Source organism: Brachycentrus maculatus, unplaced genomic scaffold (assembly GCF_059751285.1).
Source record: "Brachycentrus maculatus isolate JH-2025_06_01 unplaced genomic scaffold, ASM5975128v1 h1tg000105l, whole genome shotgun sequence".
Classification (NCBI taxonomy): domain Eukaryota; kingdom Metazoa; phylum Arthropoda; class Insecta; order Trichoptera; family Brachycentridae; genus Brachycentrus; species Brachycentrus maculatus.
Genome location: NW_028280859.1, coordinates 1,134,518 through 1,147,226, shown reverse-complemented (window position 1 = coordinate 1,147,226; position 12,709 = coordinate 1,134,518). Strand labels below are relative to the sequence as shown.

Genomic DNA, 12,709 nt, shown 5'->3' with positions numbered 1-12,709 from the left:
TAATACTGAAATAAACCTGAACTGATATAAACAAACTGAAAGAAAGTATTAATAAGTCCAACGCACATATTTATGTATTTTAAAATCGACAAAGTATTCGAACGACTCACAACTCGAACTGGATTTTTAACGCGTACGAATAGCGGGTTTCTACCGTACCTCTGTTTGACATTTTGTTTTGGTAAATACTCGGTTTATCCAAAAGACGATCTAGTAGTAATCTGTCGAGGTTAAGCCCAAACGAGTCACGTGAACCTTGGATAAGCCAAAGGCTCGAGTCTAACCTCGCTAGGTCAATGATCAACGGAGCTGTTTTTAATTCAGCACAGCCGGCTGAGAATTGGTGAAGTGAGTCACGAGACGGAGGACCTCAGCGAGCTGATCCCAGAACGGGGGTGAACGTGCCTGAAGGACAAGCCAGCCAGATTGTTTATGCAGCTACCGCGTTACCAAACAAACTTCACAGGGATAGTAAATCATCAAAGGTAGAATAAAAACAGTGTTACAAATAAATGTGACTCACAAATTTATTATACAATTAATATTTAAAACATTTAATTTTCTGGTTTGAGGCTGTCCAGAGGTTTCATTTTATAATATTTATTAGTTGCCTTAGAAAAGTTTCCTTGCCTATTATGTACAAGGATTTATAGCATATTTACTAAATATATCATTAAAATTATAGTGAATGTGTGTGGTAAATAATAAATGAACAAGATTGATCCCTAAAAACAATACAATAGATACTATATCTTATGTCAATCAAGATTTGTCGCAAAATTCATTTATTTGTCTTATTCTTCTTGTCACATTTTCTAAATAAGACACTAATAAATCTTTATTCCCTATTGCCTCATCGGCTGCATACCTTCTTTCGCTCATTCTGTTTCCAATTAGATAGTTACCATTAAAATAATTTCTTTTTCTATGAAACTGAAAACGGTTTTTTTAAGGATTAACTCGGAAACGCTTTTACTTTGCATTTAAGCATGTCTGCAGGTAGGACAGTAAGGATAGGGAAGGTAAATGTGAAAATACATCACAAACACCCAAACCAATAAAATATACTTGAATCTTTCATGAGTTTATTTTGCAGTTTCGAAGTTGGGCGATTGCCTAACTACGCCACGGCGCGGCGCCTGTCTATTGCCTGATATTGTCTTATAATTGACTAACGAAAATTTTAACAAAGTATAGAACTATATAAAGATAAATGTGTTTCATGGTAAAAAAATCGTTCTTGGATGTTCTTGCCTTCGTATAATAAGCTATCAAGATAAAACTGCGTTGATCCGATGTGGTGCCATACGCACCATCTGGGTGTGGATAGGGGTTAAAGAAGAAAGAGTAAATAAACTGGGGATTTTAAGAACGCGTGCTAAAATATACAGAAATATATTTAAAACTAATTGGTAAAGTAAAAACGATTCAAAATTTATCTCGGGTTATTTTACAACCAGCAAAAAAAAACATTTAATCTATGAATGAGGCGTAGGAAGCAAGTAAAAAATATCATGCCCGTATAAACCTCAGCATAATGAGTATTAGGGGATGTTATGCAATATGATTGAATGGCGGTATTAATAAAATGGTATTAGCCAGTTTTAGACCAACATTTTATTGGCCATTGGGCTAGACAGATGTTGAAAAATACCGCGAAAACATTGTTAAAAATACTCACGCGAGATAAAACTATTTTTGTGGCCCATCTTACAAAATATTGAAACGCTGAACCATTACCCATTGCAAGAATGAGATTTGACTCTCTGCAATGTTCCCGATATTATTTATAACCAAAATAAACATACTTTAAATTCACTGTAATTTTGTTTAATTAATACAAAACGTACAAAATTAAGAAATGAAAAAAAGTAAGATATTGGCTAACAAACTAAAACATAGCCTATAGGCATTTAAATCTCTACATTCCAAAATAAGGTTTGTTATAAATGTGCCATTCTTGCTATAGGCCAGCGGAATGTTTAATAAACATACAACCCACACATTATTGTCAACTTGAGAGCGGTATCCCTAATAAAAACAGATTTGCGGTTCAAGAATTCCATGATAAATTCCAATTCCTAAAACAGCGTTTGATTTTTTATAAACTTTCTCAGTAATAATATAATTTTTATTTCAAAACAAATGTAGAAAAATGTGTCTTTATTAAAACACATTAAATATATTTGTAATGATGTCACTATGGATATGTGGATTTTACGCGGAAAAATGAGATATTGATATTACTAAGGGATTTGTAATGCTTAAGGAGAATCAAAAGATTTTTTTTTTAAATAAGTCACAAATTCTTTTTGTCCTCTTTTCACGTAAATTAATTCAAAGGACACTGAAATGGACTATCAGTATCGTAAATTATTCAGATAACCATGGAGAAAGTAGTACAAAATGCTTAATACGAAAACAAAACAATAAAATAAAGTGATATTTCTATCCAGCTTCAAGATGCAATTATATGAACATTGCCTGCTTTGCTTTTAATTACTGGCATAAATAGTATAAAAACTGCAAGTTTTCATTTAGTATGTTTAGTAAAATAAAACGTGGTTGATAGTAGTATTTGATAGTAGTACGTAAAAAAACACATGTTATATAATATTTTTACAAAGTTTGATTATTCTAATGAAGATGACTAAATAAATTTATCGATTTTCACAAATCAAAACAATGACTCATTCGATTTGAGGAAAATAACAAAAGAATATATTTTTCAATCAATGTAACGCGTGAAATATGTGCTGATATAACTTTCCGGCGTTGAATGTGGAAATATTACATCTATGGTATGAACCAACAAGGCGCTTTATCGTCTCGGAAATTAAATTCTGCAACGTAAGCAAATTTACAGAGGGAATATTTTCTACGAGAACGCGGGTGATTTAAAAGATTTTCTAGCACAAAGAGGGGACAATATGAAGGCGGAAAGGGGGGGGGGGGTGATAAGTAATTGTTTCGCGTTCCCTGTAATTAGTAATTACCGGTTAGGTACTTTTTTAGTTGAAAGTCAGTTACTCAAGTAACGCGAGCGCGAACAATAAACACACCTTTGCGTAAAGTCGGAAAAGCCTGCGAAACAGTGGCGCACACACGAGTACGGAACATTCCGTATTCTCACCGAAAGTGGAACAGAGATGTATCTGTGATAAGATGAGAGCGCCGCAACACAACCGCCGAGGCAGACTTTTAATTATCCACACTATTACCACAATAAACCTGCATTCTGGTTATTATAATCTGTATCAGAAAATAAATAATACACACACCGGTTTAATTCACACGGTAGCTTTCTACCGTTTTGCTTGAGATCACAGTCGTATTTCGTTTTTCTCGTAAAATACGTTTACCTCTCGCCACGCCTTTTTTTCACTTAAATTCGGGCGACACAGATGCGCAAATTGTTTAATATAATAAGTGAATCAAACACATATGCGTCGTAACTGCAAAAGCACGGGCGTGATTTTGAGGAAAATAATGTTGATGAAACACATCACTTAGCGCTTTCTTAATAAAACAAAAAATACAAACAGGTAAAAAAAACATGCTTTTCCTCGAAACCGTGTACGTTCTAAATGGGTAACACATTTGCATTCGCTTAAAGGAAAATGAGCAGCCCGCGATAATATGAAAAGGAAATATGTAATTAATTTGACCGGTGCCATATTCGCGAGATATTATAATTGCATGCACGGCTTCCCATTGAAATGAGAACATTCACTGTGTATCGCACAATCAAGCAAGAATCTCTAGACTTTAACCTGATGACTGCGATATTATGTTGGCAATGAATAGGCCGCATTGAAGCTAGTAGCTATTCGTAATTACAGTCTTAATTAATATTTCTTCCGCGATACTTAGTCGAGACGGTAGTATGAATGCGCACATTCAATCGTGATATCAATACGGCATAAAATAACATCGATGCGTTTTGATAGGGTGCTATTATAACACGCAAAAAGTACATTAAATGACAAGCACAAGTACTGAGTACGTACATTGACTTGTACTCGCTATAAAATTAACAGCGACAACTCAAAAACAAGTATAATTATTATCTAATAGCTATGTTGATTTAACTTAAAGAATGAAACAGTATAATCACAATTTAGTAAAAAAAATGTCAATGAGGTAGTGTGTACATTAAGTATAAAATAATACAAATAATCAATTACGTTAATTGTCGTAGCATTGTGAATCTGGACGTCAGATATTTTCCCATGAAAAAATGTATTTGGCTCAACTTTGTTGAGTCATAGAATATTATTACATTTGTAATATATAGGTAAGTATATACAGAATGGCAAAAATTATATTAACATAATTGCAGTTATCTGGCAGGGCGGTGAGTCGTAATGTCTCCGAGATTAGCGCTGGAAAATTACACGATAATGGGTTGACTTCTTCCTAGAATCCAGAAGGTGGTGGGGTCATACCACACATTAACAACGTGTTAAAACGTGTACAACGAATTTCCGCTAAGTGGATGCAATTTTGTTGCAGATATTTTCAGGGGACCTAGGGATGTATCATGGATATATATATCTTTAGTGATAACCCGCTAAAGACTATATTGACTAAACACTATGGGTTATAGAAGTTAACTGATATCGTGACTAAACATATCGACATATATCAATAAACTTGGTGTTATTGGTCGATAACATTATATATAAGGCAGATGCTTAGAAACTTAACATCAATAAGGTACTTCTCACCTACAGTGTCATTTGAAAAATTATATTCATCCAAGAAACTGATATCAAAATGTGATTCTACTGTTCAATGTTTCTTTTCATAAATCTTGTTTTTTTAAGGCATATTTTTTTACAATTATTTTTTATTAGATTTAAGTTTTGTACTAACATTTCTCGGTGGAACTGCATTTTATAACATAAAATAACAACTTCCACATATAGTTGTTATTTTATTCCATTTATTTTTTATTTAGTCCGACACGGAACAGGTGTATAACAGTTCAAATGAGGTGTCTCTTTATACTTAAAATATATTGTACGTATTTCAATTTACAACTTATTTACAATTTACAATGTATTATTGGCTATTACGCAAAAGTCAATAGACGTTTGAAATTAAATATTATTTAAGACTGCAACACATACAAGGTATACATGCCATATATACCCACGATAAACAAAAAATGTGAGTGAATCATCTCGTATATTATTTTAGGTGTGGATAGGAAAAACTTAATCGATAAACAATAAATACAAGTTTTTTGTTATTTTCTATTTGCGAATGTTTCGTCAGTCTGTCAGCAAATTTGGAAAAATTTAACGAAGTAAAAGAAATCGATCAAGACCCGTGATGCAACAAAAAGTATAAATAGTATGATGTTACGACGAAACGGATATGCATCGTGTAATTTTATCCAAGTCGATAAAAAGCTGGAAAATTTCGCAGACGGGAAAATTTTCCGTAGAAATTCAATCTTTTCGGATTTTGCCATAATCGGGTTTAGGACGACAAACAACTTCTGGAGTCGAATTTTAAAAATATCAAGAGGTAAAATTGATGTGGAAAATAAATTAGAATAAGCAACGAGGCGTTATGGATGTAAAAAGAAACGTAGAAAAATTGGGGCTAAAGCAACCGGCTCGGGTAAAAATTATATTACACGTTATTTATTGAATGTAATATGTTCTGTAATATTACATATTAGTAATAAAAGTGGAAAAAGCTGTATAGTTGTTGTTTCATTATATAAAATACTATTCCGCCTAGAAATTTCAATACGATTTTTTCTTGTTATAAAATATATTTTATTTTTGAAATATTCTTTCATTTCTTGGATTCAAAATACTTCTACTTCGATGCGATTTATATTTTATTAGATTTGGATTTTAAAGCATATTCGCTTTTAGATTTAAATAATAAAAAAATTAGATAAATATAAAAAATAATATTAATAACTTGATCAAACGACCCATTTACAATTCAAACAAAAATACCTTGTGAAATAATTGCTTAAGAAATTGGAGAAGAAAGAAGAAATCATTAAATATTTTGTATGGATTTTTACCCTCCAAAAGTATTCTAACTTAGTTCTAGATATACTACGTTCGTTTAAATGCACCCTATTTTATAAAAATCTGTTAAAAATCACACAACTCAAATAAAATCTATTAAAAAAGATCTTGCAATGATCGTTTCGATCGGAAAACTATTTTTTCACGATACCTCGGGACGCGTTCGTGCTAGGAGGGCATTCCTAAACGATTGTCAAATATTCGATAACACTTTATGCAAATAGGCTCACGGTGGTGCAACGTGAGAAAATTTCGGTGGCACTTTGCAAACTACACAGCGTCGGGGGACGGTCTTCTGCCACCGTGGGAACAGACACTGGCGCCGTCATATTTGGTTTCCAAACGTATTCGGCAGTTTCAAAACGAAGGTGTCCTGTTGTTTACAGAAATCTCTACGTGTCTTTCAAAATCGTCGAGGAAGACAGTCATGCCTCGCTTATGAGGCAAAATATTTGACCATTCATATTCGTGTCTCACAGAGAAGAAGCGAAGGGCTCGAGAATTTTCGCGAAACCTTTACAAGCTTTTAAAAGTACGGACACGCGAACCCAAGTGGATTTGAGTTTAAATATTTTTAGGCATTTACATGCCTAACGACCTGTCATTTTCTTGCTCTTGTATAACGTTCACCTTTCTGTCTGGCCTTATAAATACGAAAAAACTTTCATATTGCCTTCTCATAAATTGTTTCGTCTTTATTTTCACATATCGCTCACTCCTTTCAACAACGTCATATATCAAAAATCGTCAATTTTCAGTTGTGCGTGTTTTCGGAATGCCCAGAAAATGTACTATATCCCAGCAAAAGCGGCATATTTTTAACTTAATATTTACCCGCTACGGGGCAAAAAGTATAGTTTTTGAATTTTGAAGACAAGGTACTGTTTAATTTTTTTTTCAATGGAGAAAAAACATTCAGGTTTTACCTAAAACGATCTGTTGCACAGTAAAAAGTTCAATAAGTGGCTTGATATATATTTTTAATACATAACATTATATTTTTAAACTTTAAAAACGATCTCCTGAAAAATCAAGGTTTTTGATATATGACTTTGTTGAAAGGAGTGAGCGATGTGTGATATGTCTTTTCAACAATTCCTCGAGGAATAAATAAAACTTGGGTATTTATAAACATTAAAACAAATTTAAAAATATTGTTAGTATTAAACTTTATTAACAATATAATTCACGAATGAGTGATAACTCTACCATTTGACAGTATCCTTTAGTAAAATTCTGTAAAAAAAGTTTTCAAGTAATGGGTGTCTAAATTTGTTAATAATCGTCGCATCATTAATGGTCAGATCGCGGGTTTGACGATGTTGATGGGCACATAATAGAGACAGATTGTCGGACTTACTTTGTCGGTGGGACTAATTCCATCGAAAGCCAGAGGCGATCTGTGGGCGAGTTGCGGGAGACGTCCCCACGGGCCTGGAACAGCGGTAACCCTGGGGAGAGAGAGAGAAGAAACGTGAGTAATTATTGTCATCGCTTCATAATTGTATGGGGTAATATGTAAGGTTCTTCATTGCGTGTGGTGTCAAGGTCGGGTCGTGTTACACAAAGGGGTACAGCTGGAATTATTCTATCAGAAAATGGCAAAATTACCATTTATATAGCGCCATTTTTGATAATTTATTACCTCAAAGGCGCTATACAACTTTTTCGTAACATTTTTTTTAAATCTATGCAAGAGAGAGAAAATACATTGTATATAAGTATATAAATTTATTTTAACCGTAAAATTACATTTAAAAATATCGAAAAAAAGAGTAGTGTCTACATAAAAATGTGCATGTGATGATCATTTTTTCTTCTTCGTCTTCTGGCCCCTATTCGTTACCAAACGATGCATAGGGCTCCGCGTCAGATCGGTGCTGTGTTCACTTGATCTTTAATCAAATGAGGGAAGGTTATCAATCCGGCGCTCCATACTCTCAGACGAGGGAGTGGAATACGTTTAATGACGGATCTAAGGTTGTAGGACGTTACCGTTATTTCGAAAAGGAAATGGATCAGGATTAGTAGGCATTTAAAGAGAAGAAAAGGAGAAAAGCAATAATCTCTAGGACACTCAAGGTTGAATATTCGTACACATACTAGAATGTGAAAGATGTACAGTGTTAATATGTGCGAGTCCCTTGAGAAGATGATAAATATTTATTTAGAAAATGAATAATAATCAAACTTTAAGGGTACGTAATCCAATCAGGAAGTTTTGACGGTATTAATAATTGGTTTGTGTTGGTATGTTCGTAAAAAAATACTCATATCATAAATCTTAGCAGTACTTTTAAAAATAACATAAGTGATCCAATAAAAAACACATTAAATCCGTGATGTTTTTACGAAAGGCTTTATTAAATATCGTAAGTTCAATGCTAAAATCCAGTAACCAAAAAATTGGCGGTTGTCAGCGAAAAAAATGCTTGAGCCACACATATCGTTCACTCCTTTCAAGAACGTCATAAATCAAAAATCGCCAATTTTGAGTTGTGCGTGTTTTCGGAATGCCCAGAAAATGTACTATATCCCAGCAAAAGCGGCATATTTTTAACTTAATATTTACCCGCTACAGGGCAGAAAGTGTCATTTTTGCATTTTGAAGAAAAGGTATTGTTTAATTATTTTTTTAAATATACTAAATATTTTTCAAATGCAGAAAAAACCTTCAGTTTTTACTTAAAAAGATTTGTTGCACAGTAAAAAGTTCAATAAGTGGCTTGATATTTATTTTTAATACATTGTATTATATTTTTAAACTTTAAAAACGTTCTTCTGAAAAATCAAGTTTTTTGATTTATGACGTTCTTGAAAGGAGTGAGCGATATCTGAAGTAACCTACATGCTTGAGATTCACCCAAACTACTCTTCTAAGCAAGAAGACGTATTTATTAAGTTAAAGAGCTCATAGAAACTCCAGTTCGGCAACGAATTCACACTAATTATTGTGATAGATTACTCAATAATTTCAGTTCTGCAATAAAAGCTAAAATTTTATATGTACAGGAATGATATAACTTAAATCTTACGATCTAATGAGACCTCTTTTATTAGCGCGCTACCCCATAATTGCGGAGCATTTTTCTATAGCGTAATGGTAACGGCATTTTCTCAGAATGGAGAATTTTGAGTTGCCTAGTTTTGGTATTGGACCCACGGAATGTATCTATTGGGTTGATGCAAAAGTTTTGACCGTTTTTAACATATAATTTTTTGTATTATTTTTTTTATATGTATTATGTATTTAATAAATTATATAATTTCCACCAGTTGTTTTAACCTTCTTCCATCTTTCTATCAACTTATTAATACCAGTAGTTAAAAATTCCGTGGATTTTGATGCGAAAAATAAAGTAAGGGATGTTTTTACCTGCTCTATTGTATAATTTTTTTCGTCATTTAATTTTTATTGAAGTGATAGGAATAAATGATAATCAGAAAGAACAAGATCTGGAGAATACGGTGGATGCTTGATAACATCCCAGTTTAACTCATTTAGCTTGTGTTGGGTCATCATAGCCACATGTGGTCGCGCGTTGTCGTGATGAAACACTACCCCTTTTCTGTTTACCAATTCTGGTCTATCCTTTTAAAGTTCCATGTTCAATTTGGATAATTACTGACAATATCGTTCTGTTGTACTTGTTTGATCGTGTTCTAAGAGTTCAAAATACACAATACCCTTATTATCCCACCAAACAAAAAGTATAACTTTTTTTTATGGATTTCGGTCTTCGAAGTTGTTAATGGGGCTTGTCCAGGTATAGGCCAATGTCTATTTCTTGTCACGATGTTGTACACGACCCATTTCTCATCTTCCATCACCAAACGATGCAAAAAAATTCATGTTTTTGTCTCGCACTCAAAGCAACGCACGTTGAAACACGATCCAATAAATTGGCAGCCGACAATTTATGAGGTATCCAAACGTCGTACGGCGAAACCATTTCCATACGCTTCAAATGTCTTAATACGGTTGTTTGGTTGACTCCCATCATTGACACAATCTCCCTGATGGTTAGACGTGGATTGGTGTCAATTATGACTTTAAACTTGTCATCATCAGACTTCAATGGCCGCCCGGTACGTGGTTTATCAATGAGTGAAAAATCTCCAGATCGGAATTTTGTAAACCAACTTCGTACCTGTCGGACTTTGATGACATCTGCTCCATACACTTCACAAATGTTTTTGGTTGCCACACCCGCGGTATTGTCTTTATGGAATTCATAAAGTAAACAATGACGTAAATGCACTTTATCGAGCGACATTTTGAAAAAATACAAGGGGTTATTTCTGTACTCTGGCTAGGCCAAAACTGAATAGAAAGTAGAAGGAAAGCATCCTTTATACAATGGAATCATAAAATAGAGGATACTATTTATAATTTATGAAAAAAAATTTTTTTTACCTGGGATCATAAAAAACGGTCATAACTTTTGCATCAACCCAATAATAAGTATCTTTTTTTAGGGATAGCGCAGTGGTTAAAGAACTCGTCTAGACGTAATGTATGGTATTTACTTCAGTAATTAAATAATCTAATTATCTTATCTCGGTGGGAGGGAATATTTGCAAGGATTCCGCCTGGCGATGGAATCACCGCACAGTGTAATGAACTGAATTACTCATGGTACTATATTTTTATAGTACTCATAGTATGTGGTAGGCATAACGATAACAACTTTATTAAAGTTACAAAAAATCTTTAACTACTTTGTAAAGTTTAACTTCAAGATATTTACTATTGATATTTCAATAAAGAAGTTTATAAAGATGGGAATAAGGAAACGTGGTAATTCATAGGACTTACGACGTGTCGTTGGGTGATTAAAGTGGTCACATTACACACTGTGTAACACTCAATATTCCACTCATGATTATTACTCAAATATTGAAAAGTTAAATGCATGTTGTAAGTAGCAATACATTTTTTTCAGAATAAACTTGACGTGTACTTTGCAATGGTTAAATGTAGATAATAAAATGTTCATGTACTTCCTAAAAAAAATATCTCCGTATTTAATGGTGCACAGGGCACTACATTGGACTGATGTCTTTAATCGCTCATAATTTTAAAACCGGTGTAGATTAGAATTGTCAGTGAGTTAAGTGTACCGAAAACAAATAATTTCAAAGTAGTGGTAATTACCGAGTTAAGCTTAAATTAAAAATGGATAGATATTACCATAAAGTGACAGCCGAATGAAAGTCAAAGATACCTTTATAGTACGTGGTAAACGTATCACTTTTTCATTGTAATTCCAGCCCAGATACCTCATGCGATAAAATCTATTAATTTGGACATACTAATTATATTTATAATCATGAATGGCTAAAATGTGCCCAATTGGTGAATATTTCGTAAGGCTTAAAGAACTTTGCGAATAAATTTTAATATTTTTCCAGTTTCAGACGTTTTTAATCGTTTTAACTGCCATTCAAGTGACCGTGCCCACCGAACATCTCCCGCGAACATGGTTACAAGGTATGAAGTATGAATCAGCCGGGTTTATAATGAAACGTTACGTAATCTTCCATAGTGAAGGAAACGATATAAAACGTCTTGTTAAATAAAATCATCAACACAAATGACGATAGAAAAAACGCCTTACACGAAGGTCACAACTAAACCGACTCAATTAGCGGATTCATCAACTCGACAACTGATTATTCCAAACCAAACAGTTGTGATATTATTATTTGGTTTATTTATTATCCACTATTACGATATAATGGCAGTAGCGACTATGTGAGTAAATAAATACTGGGAAATACAGCAAATGCACCCTCACACAGCTTCTCAAGCAAGTCTTAAAAAAGTTAATGCTTTACATATTAAGAAAATTAATAAAAATGTACCATTTTAAAATTCGTACATCAAGGATAAGCTATCGGTCAAGTTTTTTATTTTATTTCATTTACTTGTTAAATATATATGTAAATCTACATACACATATACATTCATTTATAAATTCATAAACATAATAAACTTTTTATTGCAGACACCTGAATGATCGGATGTGGTCTTGTGATAGTGTCATGGGCTTCGTGTCAAAGGTTCTCTATTGATGGGGAATGACCGGAGTCATTTCGTCGTAACGTAACACGTTACGATGCGAGCATTCGTATAGTCAGTACAGCGAGCCGAGCTCGTTCCGAGTACTTCATCCGATGCTCGGATGCTCGCCGCGAATGTTACGTTACACAATATGCTCCGGTCAGTCCCCACCATATAGGTTCTCTTAGTAAACATATCACAATTTAATCGCAGATTTTGATTTTTCAATTTAATGGAAGCGCCCTCGAGGTAACATTTTACGAAAATAGTGCTTTCATTACGAGAATTGTTTATTTATAAATTCCTACATAGTTTAATAAGCTCTTGTGATTCGTAGTAGAAATAAGAAAATGACAAAATCAAATAAACTTTGTAATGTGAGAAAATAAAATAAAAACTCAAGAGTATTTCGATAGTAATAAGTTTTATGTTGAATACGATAAAAACATAAACAAGAAAAACTACTGCTAGATTTCACGGTCCTAGTACTAAAGCTGTACGTTTATTCAAACATCAGTCTGTCCGCAACGGGGGCTAGGCCACACCTTAAGAGCCATTTGGGGCATCCAAAAGGAGACGA

At 33.5% G+C, this 12,709-nt stretch overlaps 1 protein-coding gene and 1 long non-coding RNA gene across 2 annotated transcripts in view; one reads left to right on the top strand and one right to left on the bottom strand.

The window, feature by feature from the left end:
- The window catches only part of LOC148310121 (uncharacterized), a 30,408-nt gene extending 18,848 nt beyond the window's left edge, over positions 1-11,560 (top strand). Inside the window, exon 5 of the long non-coding RNA XR_015837432.1 lies at positions 11,478-11,560. This is a non-coding gene — a long non-coding RNA (uncharacterized LOC148310121). The remainder of the gene's footprint in view (positions 1-11,477) is intronic.
- The window catches only part of Csk (C-terminal Src kinase), a 96,943-nt gene that overhangs the window by 60,454 nt on the left and 23,780 nt on the right, over positions 1-12,709 (bottom strand). The window contains exon 2 of the mRNA XM_088258935.1: positions 7,423-7,513. The gene's annotated coding sequence lies outside the window, so the exon portion shown is untranslated. The remainder of the gene's footprint in view (positions 1-7,422; positions 7,514-12,709) is intronic.